Source organism: Podarcis muralis, chromosome 9, assembly GCF_964188315.1.
Source record: "Podarcis muralis chromosome 9, rPodMur119.hap1.1, whole genome shotgun sequence".
Classification (NCBI taxonomy): domain Eukaryota; kingdom Metazoa; phylum Chordata; class Lepidosauria; order Squamata; family Lacertidae; genus Podarcis; species Podarcis muralis.
Genome location: NC_135663.1, coordinates 3,701,717 through 3,718,502, shown reverse-complemented (window position 1 = coordinate 3,718,502; position 16,786 = coordinate 3,701,717). Strand labels below are relative to the sequence as shown.

The 16,786-nt window shown below is 46.7% G+C and overlaps 1 long non-coding RNA gene across 1 annotated transcript; it reads right to left on the bottom strand.

The window, feature by feature from the left end:
• Window positions 1–9,279: 9,279 nt before the first annotated feature.
• On the bottom strand, window positions 9,280–12,496 carry LOC144328929 (uncharacterized). Its single transcript, XR_013394316.1, has 4 exons — window positions 12,394–12,496; window positions 12,138–12,191; window positions 11,148–11,267; window positions 9,280–9,370 (listed from the first exon to the last, which is right to left on the bottom strand). It is a non-coding gene; the product is annotated as an uncharacterized LOC144328929 (long non-coding RNA).
• Between the last annotated feature and the right edge of the window lie 4,290 nt (window positions 12,497–16,786).

The following is a 16,786-nucleotide window of genomic DNA, read 5'->3' as shown; positions in this document are numbered from 1 at the left end:
AGGGTCATCTTCTATAGTGTAGAATAGCTTTTCCCTCGGTAAAAGCGCTTTCATATTGACCTGCCAAACTGCATAGGTTTCAGGCCTGAGGAGAGGAAAGGACAGAGCCATCTGGCCAGGATGTGCACAGGCCATGTCTGCTTAAAGCAAGACACTTCCCTTGTGCAACACAGATAAAGCCTTGGACTCCTTCAGCCACTCTCTCTCCCACTCAGAGCGCACTTAACAGGCAAACAGGGATGCTATCTTCTTTCTTTGGCAGTCAGCAACATACCTCCATAAATCAAGCAGCAGCAACAGCAACAGCGGCAGCTTGAACACTCTGCTCCAAAACAGCTCTGCTTCTGGGCACCACAAATCAGTCCAGCATGCAGCCTCCGTTCTGCCGTCCGGCAATCAGCAACTGAAACCTCTGGCAACTGGGACGACTGGGACAACTGGAACAGCGACTGGTCAGACGACTGGAATGACGACTGGGCCCATAACCGATGTCAGCATCGCCCTTGAGCCAGTTCCACCAACTGGACTCATCCACTTCAGCCCCGACTGAAAAGCAATTGCTTTGGTGCACCCCAGGTCCCTTCCCCCTGGACTGCTGGAGGAAGTGGAAGGCTTGGTGGCAGCAACGGCCAGAGAATGAATCCCACTGGTTGAGCTGTAGGGTTGTTGAGTTGCAGCTGGGCAACAAAGGTGTGAGAGGCTCATTTAATCACACCTTTCCTGCCCGTGCATTTTGTTCTTTTCTGTTTTAATTTTGTATTTTGTAAAGCACTTTGAAGCTCTCTGGAAACTAATTGGTCTATAAATTAAACCATCATAATAAAGAACAATATAAACACACAAACATCTTGGCTCTCTTCAAATACTTATTGGTTATGAAAGTTCCCAGATGAGGAGGAGTTTGGACTTACAGTTTATCCAGGCGAAAGCCCTTTTGATAGCAGTGCCAATCTGAGCCTACCATGTTAATTCCAATAAAATAATCGGTCGGTCTGGGCTTCACTATGGATACAGCAAAGGCCTACATCACAGAAAAGAAGAAAGTCTAGATAAGGGGGAAACGAAGGAGCAAAAATGCCTAGGTCTTGGTGTCATTGAGGAGCAGGAAATTTCAGCTGGTAGAAATGCAATGGGCAGATTGATCACCAGAAGAAGACGGTTTGCGCATGTAACACCAATCGGGCACAACTGCACTGGCTGGTGATTAGTAGTCCAAATCGAAGTGCTATAAAGCTTTACATGGCTGAGGATCCAATACCTTAAGGATTGCCTCTCCCCTTAGGAACCCACCATACCCCGTGCTTGTCATCTGAGGCCCTCCACAATGGCCCAGAGAGGTGAGAAGGATTGCAAAAAGAGAAGGGGCCATTTCTGTGGTGGCTCCCAATTATGGAATGTTCGTCCCAGAGAGGCTTCTCTGGCGCCATCATTACATGCCTTTACGCATCGGGCAAAACCATTCCTCTTTCCCCAGGCTATAAAGTAATCTATAGCCTGTAATAGTGTGGGGGAGAGGACTGTTATTATGATTGTTTTATTATTAGGCTGTCTGTTAGTATGCTTTTTTATTATTTCATGGCAGAGTGGGGATTCAAATCCCGGTTTCCCAGGTCTCATTATTCCTGGTCTCCCCATACAATTGTATCCTGAACTAGAATTATGATGCTTTTGAATTATGGTGCTGGAGGAGACTCTTGAGAGTCCCATGGACTGCAAGAAGATCAAACGCATCCATTCTTAAGGAAATCAGACCTGAGTGCTCACTGGAAGGACAGATCGTGAAGTTGAGGCTCCAATACTTTGGCCACCTCATGAGAAGAGAAGACTCCCTGGAAAAGACCCTGATGTTGGGAAAGATGGAGGGCACTAGGAGAAGGGGACGACAGAGGATGAGATGGTTGGATAGTGTTCTCGAAGCTACAAACATGAGCCTGACCAAACTGCGGGAGGCAGTGGAAGACAGGAGTGCCTGGCGTGCTCTGGTCCATGGGGTCACGAAGAGTCGGACACGACTAAACGACTAAACAACAACATCACTGAAAAATATGTATTTTTTTAAAATGTTGTACACCACCCTGGGTTTTTGTGATAAAGGAATAAATGGAATAAATAAATAAATAAATACCAATACTAATATGCCACCTTTTCCTCCAAAGGAGCTCCAGGTACTGCATGCCCTTCTCCTCTCCCCATTTGTCTTCACGACAGTCCCGTGGGGTAAGTTAGGATGAAAGGCAGTCCTGACCAGTAAGCTTCATGGCAGAGTGGGGATTCAAATCCCGGTTTCCCATGTCTCATGTCTGTCCCTTATCAGTCTCTACAACCACGGCAGATGCTGAAATCTACCCCCAAAGTCACACTCCTCCATTGTCCCTGAAGAATTTATTGCATGATCTGCTCACCTCCTCCTCCTCACTTTCAACACATAACAATCTTGTATCGTATTTCATCATTTCCCAGTAGTGTATGCACTGTTTCCAAGTCCTTGGGGTGGCAATGAAGTCAAATAAATATAGGGCTCCATGCCAAACAATCCATTCCTCACGTAACCTGTGGTGAATGTCACCTTTGAGCAATGCCCAGAATGTGAGAGGAACAAAAAGAGAGAAAGGACAAGTGAGGTTGTAGTAGAAGCCAGCTTGTAGGACTCTGCAGAGTTTAAAACATTGATATTAGGGGGAACCTTGGGAGCACCTTGGGTGGGGGAACCACCCTCACTGAAAAAATCTAGCATTGTCCTCAAAGACCCACTAGGACCCACTGGCTACACACTTAAAGGATAAAGTTTTCAACTCCAGAGTGCATTTGTTTCCCCAAATGTTGCATTTCCTGTTGAAGAACCCAGGGGGTGGTCCCTGCTGCATTGAAAGAAGCAGTGGTGTGACCATTCCTAAAGAAAGTAGCTCTGGACCCTTTGGATTGGAACAGGTGTGGGCCGTTGCCAATGTTCCCTTTTGGGGGAAGGTAGAGGAGAGGGCCATGGTAGATGCCCCAATGGCTAGAAGTGGCTTTTACCAGCTGCAGCTGGTTCAACAGGTCTGGTCATTCCTGAACCAAGATTCCTTGCCACAACAGTTCATACTTTGCTCAGTTCAAGACTGGATTAATGCAGAATGCTCTATTTGAGGCTTCCCTCGTGCTTGACCTGCAGTTGGTGCTGAATGCTGCAGCATGATTGCTGACAGGAGTGAGGCCTTTTTAGCATATAACTTCTTTGCTCAGGGATCTGCGCATAGCTTATTTGGTCTGAGAAGTACCATTCATGTCCTTCCTCTTTTTCTTTTTGCGCCCATTAAAAATTCACTAGCCAGCTTTCTAACAGGTTTGGGTCAATAGCCCAAAGTACCAGACACAGACTGAAAGGTGCAAGGGAGCTCCACCAGGTCTCCTGTGAAATGCGACCTTGCTGTAGCCAATTCCTTCTAGACAGTTTCAGAACTGTTTTTGAGTACAAAAAACCTAGAACAACCCACCATTTGAACAGTGGGAAAGAAAATATAGGAAACAAAAGCTGTGCTGCTGACATGATGGAAAAGAAAATACTTTTTTCTTATTTCACAGGCTCAGGATGAATTCCCTTAGCATGTAAAGGAGGACATGTGGGGACTGGTCATAGATTCATGAGTCAAGCAGAGTATTTGGCCCTCAGGACAAGTGCCTCATCTTTTTTTTTTTTTAATGATATTTATTACTTTTCCAACAATTTAAACACAACACTACAAAGAAAAGAAAAAAAGAAAGAAAAAGAACAGAACAATACAATACAATACAATACAATACAATACAATACAATACAATACAATACAATACAATACAAAAACACTACATAACACTGACACATTATAAAAGGATGTCACATAGAGGAGGGAGAAAGGTTGTTTTCTGCTGCTCCAGAGAAGCGGACACGGAGCAATGGATCCAAACTACAAGAAAGAAGATTCCACCTAAACATTAGGAAGAACTTCCTGACAGTAAGAGCTGTTCGACAGTGGAATTTGCTGCCAAGGAGTGTGGTGGAGTGTGGTGGAGTCTCCGTCTTTGGAGGTCTTTAAGCAGAGGCTTGACAACCATATGTCAGGAGTGCTCTGATGGTGTTTCCTGCTTGGCAGGGGGTTGGACTTGATGGCCCTTGTGGTCTCTTCCAACTCTATGATTCTATGATTCTATGATTAAACTAACATAACCAAACAAAAACTGGACAAGTGCCTCATCAGACATGCTAATGCACTTGCTTGTTCCTCAAAGGACTATGGGGTTAACCAGACATCAATAATAATAATAATAATAATAATAATAATAATAATAATAATAAAAAATATTTATACCCCGCCCATCTGGCTAGGTTTCCAGTGTAATGGAGCTGTTGCCCTCATAGGCTCAACAACATGGCCTTTTGACTGTGTCCATACTATTTAAAATCCTGTACCTGATAGAGAACTTGTACATAGTACACAGAGAACTTGTGGCCTTTCCTATGTTGCTGGTTCGCAGCTTGAGACCGTCAGCCTGCAATTTCACAGGGAAGAGCCCTAGTGGGCCAGAGCTAGTATGCTCATCCCTACAGCCCTCTGCACATGTGCTCACTTAAAACACCTGAAGAGAGCTACCCATCCAGGAGCGCTAATCTCACTGATATTTCAGAATGGGATTGGGACCAGAATGTGCCATTCTAGCCTGTAATGGAAAAGAGAAGTCCATCCCAATGGTTCTAAAATCACCTATTGCCTCAAAGGTTTTGGTACCTTGTCCCTTGACCAATAAAAGTGGTTTCTGAGTAACTTACTAATAGCCTGCTGTAGTTCACTGATTTTCTTTTTCTCTTCGGATATTGCCGCAGATATATTCTCAGCTTTCTTGAATTTTGTGATATCTAAGAGAGTTGCAACAATCGAAGTTGGGAGGAATCTCAAACAGCCATGCACAGATACTGAAAAGCCATGTTTCTCAAAATCTAATATTTACTTTTCATATATAGGAACCTAGGAAGTTGCCTTATACAGAATCAGACCATTCATTAATCTAGATGAGAATTGTCTATGCTGACTAGCAATGGCTCTCCAGGGCTTCTGAAAGAGGTCATTCCCACCTCTGCCTGGAGATGCTGAAAATTGAATCCGGGCCTTTTTTAACACAACAACAACAATGGCATTTGCACGTCCATTGAGCTGCAGTCCTTTCCTGGAGCTTCTGGATAGCTCAGTCAGTAGAGCATGAGACTCTTAATCTCAGGGTTGTGGATTTGAACCCCCCATTGGGTGAAAGATTCTTTTTTTTTTTTTAAGATATTTATTAGAGTTTAACAGATACAGAAAAAAGAAAAGCACACAATAAAAGGTTACAAAGTTTCAAAAATAAATGAGAAAAGGAAAATACATTAAGAAAAAACACCAACAATACATCAAAACATTAAAAAACAAAAACATTTAAGATACAAAAACATTTAAAAAGAAAAAAAGAAAAAAAGAAACCAGCATTTTCATGTCCTTATCTTTCATTTACTTATTTCCTTGACTTCCTCACACCTCCCTTTTTTGTATTCTAGTTCAATTAGTTGTTTCAGCAAGTCCTTTCTCTCTTTCTCAAATTTAGCTCCCTAATTTATCTTAACACAATTTAGCTTTGCATTTTACACCCTTACCCATTATCAATCTATACTTACTTAATTCTTTATAACATTTCTGCTAAAGCCATATAACTTCTTTCCAGCATCCTTCTAACATTCATTAATTTTACAGTATTTCTGTAGATATACTTTTTCCAGTCTTCTTCCACTGACTCTTCTCCCTGGTCTCGGATTCTGCCAGTCATTTCCGCCAACTCCATGTAGTCCATCAGCTTCATCGGCCATTCTTCCCTGTTGGGTAGATCTTGTGTCTTCCAGTACTTTGCAGTGAGTATTCTTGTTGCTGTCGTAGCATACATGAAAAAAGTTCTATCCTTCCTTGGCACCAACTGGCCGACCATGCCCAAGAGAAAGGCCTCTGGTTTCTTCAAGAAGGTATATTTAAATACCTTTTTCATTTCATTATAGATAATTTCCCAGAATGCCTTAATCTTCGGGCATGTCCACCAAAGGTGAAAGTAAGTACCTTCAGTCTCCTTACATTTCCAACATTTATTATCAGGCAAATGATAGATTTTTGCAAGCTTGACTGCTGTTATGTACCACCTATAGATCATTTTCATTAAGTTCTCTTTTAAGGCATTACATGCCGTAAATTTCATACCAGTGGTCCATAACTGTTCCCAGTCAGCCATCATAATGTTATATCCAACATCTTGTGCCCATTTAATCATAACAGATTTCACCGTTTCATCTATAGTATTCCATTTCAACAGCAAGTTATACATTCTTGACAAATTCTTAACTTTAGAATCTAACAATTCTGTTTCCAATTTTGATTTTTCCACTTGGAAGCCTATTTTTTTATCCACATTATATACCTCCATTATTTGATAATAATGGAGCCAGTCTCGCACTTTATTTTTTAGTTTTTCAAAACTCTGCAGTTTTAGTCTGTCTCCTTCTTGTTCCAAAATTTCACAATACTTCGGCCATTTGGCCTCCATATTGAGTTTTTTCTGGGCCTTTGCTTCCATTGGTGCCAACCATCTTGGGGTTTTACTTTCTAACAAATCCTTATATCTTACCCAAACATTGAACAGTGCTTTTCTAACAATATGGTTTTTGAACGCTTTATGTGCTTTAACCTTGTCATACCACAGATATGCATGCCAACAAAAAACATTGTTAAAACCTTCCAAGTCCAACACGTCCGTGTTTTCAAGAAGCATCCATTCTCTCAGCCAACAAAATGCGGCTGATTCATAATAAAGTTTAAGGTCTGGCAGGGCAAATCCACCTCTTTCTTTAGCATCTGTTAATATTTTAAATTTTATACAAGGCTTCTTGCCCTGCCAGACAAATCTAGAGATATCTCTCTGCCGCTTCTTGAAACAGTCCATTTTATCCAAAATTTGCAATGTTTGAAACAAAAATAATATTCTTGGCAATACATTCATTTTAATCACAGCAATTCGACCTAGCAACGATAGCTTCAAATTTGACCATATTTCTAAATCCTTTTTCACTTCCGTCCAACATTTTTCATAGTTATCCTTAAATAAATTCACATTCTTAGCAGTCATATTTACCCCTAAATATTTCACGTTCTTAACCAATGTCAATCCTGTCTCCTTCTGGAACTTGTCTCTCTCAATCTCATTTAGATTTTTCTCTAAGACTTTAGTTTTCGCCTTATTCAACTTAAAACCTGCTACCTGACCAAATTCTTGGATCAGTTCTAATACTCTTTTAGTGCTTGATTCTGGCTCCTGTAAAGTCAATACCAAGTCATCAGCAAATGCTTTCAATTTATACTGTTTGGCTCCCACTTGAATACCTTTTACCAATTGGTCCCTTCTAATCATATTTAGCAAAACCTCCAGGACCGATATAAAAAGCAATGGAGAGATTGGGCAACCTTGTCGTGTTCCTTTCTCAATCTTTTTTGACACAACAACAACAATGGCATTTGCACGTCCACTCAGCTGCAGTCCTTTCCTGGAGCTTCTGGACAGCTCAGTCAGTAGAGCATGAGACTCTTAATCTCAGGGTTGTGGATTTGAACCCCCCCCCCCATTGGGTGAAAGATTCTTGCACTGCATGGGGTTGAGCTAGAAGACCCTTGTGATCCCTTCCAACTTTGCAACTCCAAAACGTAGGTTAATCAGCCTCGTATAACCAACATAAGGTAAAGGTAAAGGTACCCCTGCCCGTACGGGCCAGTCTTGACAGACTCTAGGGTTGTGCGCCCATCTCACTCAAGAGGCCGGGGGCCCGCGCTGTCTGCAGACACTTCCGGGTCACGTGGCCAGCGTGACATCGCTGCTCTGGCGAGCCAGAGCCGCACACGGAAACGTCGTTTACCTTCCTGCTAGTAAGCGGTCCCTATTTATCTACTTGCACCCGGGGGTGCTTTCAAACTGCTAGGTTGGCAGGCGCTGGGACTGAGCAACGGGAGCGCACCCCGCCGCGGGGATTCGAACCGCTGACCTTTTGATCGGCAAGCCAACATGCTTAACTTTAAATAATGCATTAAGGTGTTCAAGCCATAGAGTATGTTGCCCTGCCAGACTCATCTACATTGGGAAGAAATAGGTAATCAAGCTTATTGTTTCCCCCCAGGCTACTTGAGAAGCTCAGTGTGTGATGAAGTTTGATCTGGTTGCTGAAGCTAAAGCTCTTGAGTTCTTGTACCAATACTCTAGGAAATTCCTCCATATTGTTGCTAAGCAACATTTTCCTGGTTTGATCTGGTTGCTCAAGCTCAGCCCCATGCTCCTCATGAGCCACTCGAGTTCCTGTACCAATACTCTAGGACAGGGGTCTGCAACCCGCAGCTACGGAGCCGCATGTGGCTCTTTTACACCTTTGCCGCGGCTCCGGGGCGGATACTAGCGAGGGGAGGAGGCGCATTGTGTAACCCGACACTCCTCACTGTGGCGGGCGCTGTACTGGCTGTGACGTCGCATGGGGGCGGTGCGTGCGTTAGTCACACACTGCCCCGACGTCACCTTCCCGGTTTTCCGGCTCCCAGTTGTTTGTTTCTTCGGAAACGGGTCCAAGTGGCTCTTTTTGTCTTAAAGGTTGCAGACCCCTGCTCTAGGAAATTCCTCCACGCTGTTGCTAAGCAACGTTTTCTTCATTTGATCTGGTTGCTCAAGCTCAGCCCCATGCTCCTCATGAGCCACTCTTGAGTTCCTGTACCAATACTCTAGGATATTCCTCCACAATGTTGCTAAGCTAAGTTTTCCTGCCGTGCACCTTTTCTGAAGCACATGGATCTGACCTTTGAAGAGTTTGTAAGCAAAGCATTCTTTAACTTACCAAGTGTGTGTTCTCGTTTGCTGGGGGAAGAGGGAAACTTTGGAAGTCACTTGGAAGAGCCTATTTTAAAGGTCTAGCAGGCTATACTTTCATGCTGACATTTGCTGCATATTTTGTGACTGTAAATCTCTGCTGGGTTCTTGCCCCAAACTTGGATCTTGGAATTCAGGAATTTTCTTTCTTATATCAATATATTTTTCCACCAACACGGCACACCCACACCCACACACCCACACCCACACACCATGCTTATGGAGAAGTTGAGAATGAGCATGAGGCAACCCATCCATTCCTCTTCGACTTCCCTGAACTGAGCAATGAGAAGAGATGGTGGGCCGTGTAAGGAGCTCCTGCGCAGACAAAAAGTAACATATGACTTACCATCTGCCTCAAAAAGATCCGGAAAGGTGTCTTCTACCATTTGCAGAACCTTTGTCGTTCCTTCTTCAAATATGGCTCTCCTTTGCACTTCCTTAACATCTAAAGGTGATGATGGGGAAAGTTGTTCAACACATGTGGGAGAATAGCTTTGCTTCCCCCAGCACCCCTTTGGAAGGGATTAAGTTGCATTTGGGATGAGACTTCTGTCGTATAAGTTCCAATATGTAATGCACTTCCCAAAATTCGTAAATGAAGAATTTCTCCTCTAGGAAGGTCCATTTTCAAGCCTCAAGATCTAATTTAGAGTCCTTAGCCCAATATCTTCATAGATAGATAGATAGATAGATAGATAGATAGATAGATAGATAGATAGATGAATGAATGTGTGTGTGTGTGTGTGTGTGTGTGTGTGTGTATTCTGAATTGCAAAGGTGCCGGGCCCATACAGGAGATGGACATGATGGCTACCTCATCTTGACAAGGAGATTGAGACCTAGAATCCCCTCCTCCCTCCACATGACCCTTGACAGAGGTGTTCTCCAGGACGTCTGTGGGTACTCCAGCCTCTCGATACCCTTGGGAGTTGAAGAAAGCATTTCAGCCTTGGGAAGCTCTCCTTCCCCCAGAGGTGAAGCAACCTGCTCTGGTACTTGGAGCAGCACTCGTCCCAGGGGGTGTGGTGTGCCACCCACGGGCGACGTGGTGTGTGCCCCGGAGGTCATGGCATGCGTCCCGGGGGCATGGAGTGCCGCCCGTAGGGGTGGCGTGCTTCCTGGGGGGATGCATATCGCTGGGGTCGGTGCACAGTGAGTAGGGCGCGCCCCGGGAGTCACTGCTGATTGGGGGTCGGCATTTTGCCCCCCCCTTTTGGAATGACACCCAGTGCAGCCGCCCCCCCCCCATGGAACGCCCCTGCCTCCCCCTGACTGAGTCTCTTTCAGTAGCAGGATAGCTGCCGCCAGGTGGGCTTGGCTTGGCTGACCAGGGTTGGGTCTTCCCTACTCTCACAGTCCAGATTTGTCAAGAAAGGAACAGCTGAATGCACATATTTACGCTGGGCCATGAACATTAGGAAGGTTTTCTACAGGCTCCCAAGATTAACAGTCTGGCCCCCAACCTGCTTCATCCGCGAGGTAGTGTAGCTGCTTTGGGTACTTCTACGATTTGAGGACCCTAGGCCGCAACAGATGGTAGAGATTGCAGTGTGCTCATCCAAGGAAGGGGTTAATCGCCTGAGTACAAAGGAGCAAGGCACATTCCAGAAGAACTCCCAGAAGAACCAGTTGGGAAACGGCTGGTGCTGGGGTCTAAGCCACTGAGCCTAGGGCCTGCTGATTGGAAGGTCGCTGGTTCGAATCCCCGTGATTGCTCAGTCCAAGTGCCTGCCAGCCTAGCAGTTTGAAAGCATGCAGTGCAAGTCGATAAATAGGTACCACTGCAGCGGGAAGGTAAACGGTGTTTCCGTGCGCTGCTCTGCTTTTGCCAGAAGCGGCTTAATCATGCTGGCCACATGACCCAGAAAAACTGTCTGTGGACAAATGTCAGCTGCCTCGGCCAGTAAAGTGGGATGAGCGCCACAACCCCAGAGTCGTATGTGACTGGACTTAACTGTCTGGAGTCCTTTGCCTTTTTTTAACAAACCAGTTAAAAGTCTCTGAGCATTTCTTCAGGGACAACCCTACGGTGCCACTGGTTTCAATGGGAGAGAGTACATTAAATATTTATCTCACCAACTGAAATCAGGGGGTGAAAGGGCTTAGTGGAGACCAGAACCTATCCTTTCCATTTAAAGGTCTCCACTGAAATGAAGCAAGCAAGAGTGAATTGTAATTCTGCCCATTACCCTTTTATATTTTCCTAGAAGACTGGAACTTACACAGATAGGTCAGCATTATTGCCCCTATAACGGAGCCCATCACAAGCACTACGCCAACATACAGGGAATATGAAGATTCGAAGAACTTTTTCACTTTTTCCTGCAAAGGTGTTAGTTCTCCTTGATGGACAGGAGGAGAGAAAATTCTGCTTTAGGCATCAACAGACAACAACCCAGTGCCACCCCAGTCAAGAAATTTCCCATAATCTCTGGCAACCCATCTAGATCAACATATGGCAGTCAGCTTCCCAAACCCATGGTGGGGGGTTGCTCCACTGTGAAATGCCAGGGGGCCAGACCCTTTGGAAAGTAAAGTGGATGAAGGACTCTGGCATGGAAGTATTGCTTCTTGAAGATACTTTTCTGCCCATGTTCCCTGTCTGGGGGCCTCAGGAGCATGAAGAGACATCACCCGGGACCAGACGTACCTTGGTCTGACCCAGCAAGGTCTTGCTATGTTCTCATAGAATAATAGACTAAGGCGGAAGGGACTACGAGGGTCATCTAGTCCAACCCCTGCAATGCATGAATCTTTCCCCAATGTGGGACTCAAACACATGACTCTGAGATTAAGTGTCCCACTCTGCCCACTAAGCATAATGTTCTTATAGTGAAAGGTAGAACTGAGATGAGAGTTCACATCGAGAAGTTGATCCTCAACTAGCAGAGTAGATTGGACACAGCATACCCATGGGAAGATTGGGGTTGTGGAGTTCCATCTGGCTGCCCCCCATCAAGTAAGTGGAAGGGGCTGCACCAGTGGATGAGTTGTAGTGAGGGCGAGGGCCCATCAAGGAGAGCTTTCATTTCAAGCTGGGGCTGTTCACTGCCAGCAGCAGATGGTGGACACAAGCTCAAGTTCATTGCTCCTCAGTTGGACTTGGTGGATGCCCTGGTCCTATAGAAAATGCTTGTCCTAACTCTGGTCTTCCCCATCATAACTTTCCTTTACTGTTCCTTCCTCCTCCATGTGCTAATGAGCATACAGACCTGGTGCTTTTGCGGCCTTGTCTCCTGCGGGTGGTTCAGCTTTCTCCGGCTTATCTATATAAAGACAGCATGAACATAGTAATGTTATATGATGAGATGAGATGAGATATGATCAACATAAAAATAAACTTTGAGCAACAGCCCGAAATATCTCAGCTCTGTCAATTCTCTACAGTATAATGTACTGGAGGGAACATATCAAGTCAGCAGATCTCTGTGTTCCTGTGAAGAGAAAATAGTAACCGAAGGGACTTACCTGGTGGCTTTTTAGGAGCCATTGAACTGGTTTCTTATTTTATTCGCAACCTGTGGGAGTATAAAGTAGACAGTGAAGTCAATGCCTTATTTAAAAGCAGAGTCACAATGGGCAATTTATAGGCAGTGTTGCCATGGAGACCCTCTCCCAGTTAATATAATTGTTAGAGGGAGTTACTGTAACAATGCACTTACCTGCATTTCTTATCACCCTGATCTACCTCTCTACAATCCCACTATAGAACGCTGCAGGCATCTTTTAAAGTGTTGTGTGGTTCACAATAACACAATACATTTGATAGTCTTTAAGTTGCCAAAATAATGTATTGTTTTTGCTGCAGAAAGACTAATAAGGCAACTCTGAAGATGTTCTTATACTGCTAATTCCTTCATACTTGACCTTGATTGTTTAAAGCAGTTAAGCAATCACTGTTTCACTGTGTGTGTGTGTGTGTGTGTGTGTGTGAGAGAGAGAGAGAGAGAGAGAGAGAGTATATATGTACTTTGCTTGTTGAACTTAATTCATTCCGGGAGTCTGTTTGACTCCAGGAACCATTTGAAAACCAAGGTACGGCTTTCAATTGGCTGCAGGAGCTTCCTATCTGCCATTGGAAGCCACGGAAGCCCTGTCGGAAGTTTGGCATCCAAAAAATGTTCGCAAACTGGAACACTTCCGGGTTTGTGGTGTTTGGGAGCCAATTTGTTTGGGAGCCAAGCTGTTCGACAACCAAGGTACCGCTGTAATGTACATTATAAAAAAGCTTGAGGAAATGATTTAGGAGCAGATATAGTATAAATAGTTTTGTTTGAGTAACCTTCCCTCTATCTTAGGGAAAGGTAAAGGGACCCCTGACCATTAGGTCCAGTTATGACCGACTGGGGTTTGCTGCGCTCATCTCGCTTTATTGGCCGAGGGAGCCAGCGTACAGCTTCCGGGTCATGTGCCCAGGATGACTAAGCCAGAACCAGAGCAGCGCACGGAAATGCCGTTTAACTTCCCGCCGGAGCAGTATCTACCGCATTTTTCGCCCCATAGGACGCACCGCCCTATAGGATGCACCTTGGGTTTTTTTTGGGGGGGGGAAATAAAGAAAAAAAATTATTCCCCCCCCCCCCGGCATGGGGCTGGCGCAGGGGAAGCCCGAGCTTCCCCCGACCCCAGCCCCCAGAACAGCCTGCTATCCGCAAGCCTAGGGAGCCGCGCTGGTTCTCTTAAGCGCGCCCGAGGCTTCGGAATGCAGGCAGCTCTGCGCAACCTTTGGGAGCCTGGCGCGGCTCCCCGCTGGGCTCCCTAGGGTTGCGCAGAGCTGCGGGAAGCCCGGGAGGGCAGGCAGGTCTGCGCAACCCTCTGGAGCCTGGCACGGCTTGGTGCCGGGCTCCTGAGGGTTGTGCAGTGCTGCGCGGAGGCCGGGAGCGCAGGCAGCTCTGCGCAACCTTCCAGAGCCCAGCGCGGCTTCCCGCTGGACTCCCGAGGGTTGCGCACAGCTTCCTGAAGCCTGGAGTGCGAGAGGGGTCGGTGCGCACCGACCCCTCTCGCTCTCCAGGCTTCAGCGAAAGCCTGTATTCGCCCAATAGGACGCACACACATTTCCCCTTCATTTTTGGAGGGGGAAAAGTGCGTCCTATAGGGCGATAAATACGGTATTTATCTGCTTGCACTTTGACATGCTTTTGAACTGCTGGGTTGTGTTCAAATGCTATGGCAGCTTCTTCAGTTTTGCCGAAGGTTGTTGAGCTTTTTGAGCAAAAATGCAAGAAAAGAATAAGAAAAAACAAAAAACGGCTGTTTTGTCTTTTTATTGGGGGGTGGAAATGGCAAAAACGGCACTTCCAACATAGGCTGCCATACACCCAGATTTCCCTGGACATTTGTCCGATTTTACGCCCGGTCACTGCTGTCAGCTGCAGTATTCCGTATATGTCCAGGTAACCCTATGGCAATCCTAAGCTAACTTCACAGCATGAACTTTGGCTCAACTATAGATAGCATGAGATAGCTGCATAAGTTTACATGAGACTTCCTGAAATGGTTTACTTCCAAACTACAAAGGTCAGGTTCATGTGCTTTTCCACAAGCATGGGCATTAAAACACGGGGTTAGTCACAAAGTAGTAAAAGTTCCTGAATTATTGATACCGGAATTCAAGAGTGGCTTGTGAGAACCATGTGGCATGAGCTGGAGCAACCACCTCCAACCTCTTTACACACTGAGCTTCTCAGTAGGCTTGGGGGGGGGGGGGATGACTGTAGGTTTGATTATCCATTTCATCCCAAGGTAAAGTAGGTGGACATAAGTAAGCCTGGCCGGACAAATTAGCTATGGTATTAGCCCATTTATGCATTAGAGTTAAGAATGTTGGTTAAGAATTAAGAGTTAAGAATGTTGGCAGGAGTGCCTGGCGTGCTCTGGTCAATGGGGTCACGAAGAGTCGGACACGACTAAACGACTAAACGACAACAATGCAGAATTCTTTTAAAATTCAAATCTACTAACTTGGGGGACCATCCCGCCATATTCCATGATAAGATCTTCAATGTATTGTTGGCGGCAATTGTATTGTTGACCTGCAGAATTCCTTATTGGAGTTATAGCCTCATAGTCAAACAAGACTTGAACTTCATGTTTTCCCCAGAGGTTTGCATGGTATTGGGTGTTAAAAACTCTATTGAACTGTTCATTAAAGAATCATTATATCAATCCACTTCTACAGTTGGATTTAATTCCCTACCTTTGTCCACAAACACAGACCCGCCTCCTATTAAAGGGTTAAAAACTCCTTTTTAGTAGTTGGAATTTGGCTTGATTTCAGGTCAGCGAGGCCTAATTCTTCCGGATTAAGAAATTTTCTTTGGAGTCATTCAACAGAAGTTATAGAATAAAGCCACTTCCGACATCAGGAGGAGGTAGTGTTGCGGGCTTCCAGCCCCCGCGTGATCAGGGGAATCCTCGGGCCACGTCATCCCCTGAGCCAGCCAATCGGCTGGCTCGGGGTGTGTGGCTTGCCTCACTTAAGGGAAGCGTGCCCCGGGATATCCCTCTTTGGTCTGCGCAGCTGCTGTGGTTGTTACCGTATTTTTCGCACGATTGGACGCACCGGACCATAGGACGCACCTAGTTTTTTGGGGGGGGAAATAAAGGAAAAAAAATTCCCCTTTATTTCCCCCCCAAAAGCAAGTCAGGGAAACCGAACCAGGTCGAGGAACAGCGGGATTGTGGCGCTGCGCCTCCCTGCTGTCCCCCGAGCTTGTGGAGCTGGCTGATGTCTGCCTGGCGCGCGGGGCGCTCTGCTTCAGGGCGCCCCACCCGCCAGGCGGCAGGCTACTATCCGCAGCGTGGGGAGCCCTGTGGGGAACTCCTGCAAGGCTCCCCACTCTGCGGATGTGTTCCCGAAGCCTGGAGCCTGGAGCTCTGCTTTCAGGGCGCCCGACGCTCCGGGAAGCAGGCTGCTATCCGCAGCCTAGACACGGCTAGCGGAGCGCTAATCCCGAAGCTTGGGGCGTGAGGAGCTCAGCGCGCCCCAAGCTTCTGGGCGCCGGCAAGGTCTCCGCTAGCCCTTGCTGGCGCCCAGAAGCTTGGGGCGCGCTGTGCTCCGCACGCCCCAAGCTTCTGGATTAGCGCAGCGGTCCGCTAGCCGTGGGAGAGCCGCGCGACGTCGCGGGGCTCTCCCAGGGCTAGCGGAGACCTTTCCGGCACCCAGAAGCTTGGGGCGCGCTGAGCTGCGCACGCCCCAAGCTTCGGGATTAGCGCGGCGCTTCGCTAGCCCTGGGAGAGCCCCGCGACGTTGCGGGGCTCTCCCAGGGCTAGCGAGACCTTTCCGGCACCCAGAAGCTTGGGGCGCGCTGAGCTCCGCACGCCCCAAGCTTCGGGATTAGCGCGGCGCTTCGCTAGCCCTGGGAGAGCCCCGCAACGTCGCGGGGCTCTCCCAGGGCTAGCGAGACCTTTCCGGCACCCAGAAGCTTGGGGTGCGCTGAGCTCCGCACGCCCCAAGCTTCTGGATTAATGCAGCGGTCCGCTAGCCGTGGGAGAGCTGGGTCTCCCACGGCTAGCGGATAGCTTCCTGAAGCCTGGAGAGCGAGAGTGGGCGGTGCGCACCGACCCCTCTCACTCTCCAGGCTTCAGCGAAAGCCTGCATTCGCTCCATAGGACGCACACACATTTTCCCTTGCTTTTTAGGAGGGAAAAAGTGCGTCCTATGGTGCGAAAAATACGGTATGTAGATGTATTGGGGGAGGGAGTGCCATCACCTCCCCCAAATATTGAGAGTTAAGAATGTTGGCAGGAGTGCCTGGCGTGCTCTGGTCAATGGGGTCACGAAGAGTCGGACACGACTAAACGACTAAACAACAACAATGCAGAATTCTTTTAAAATTTAAATCTACTAACTTGGGGGACC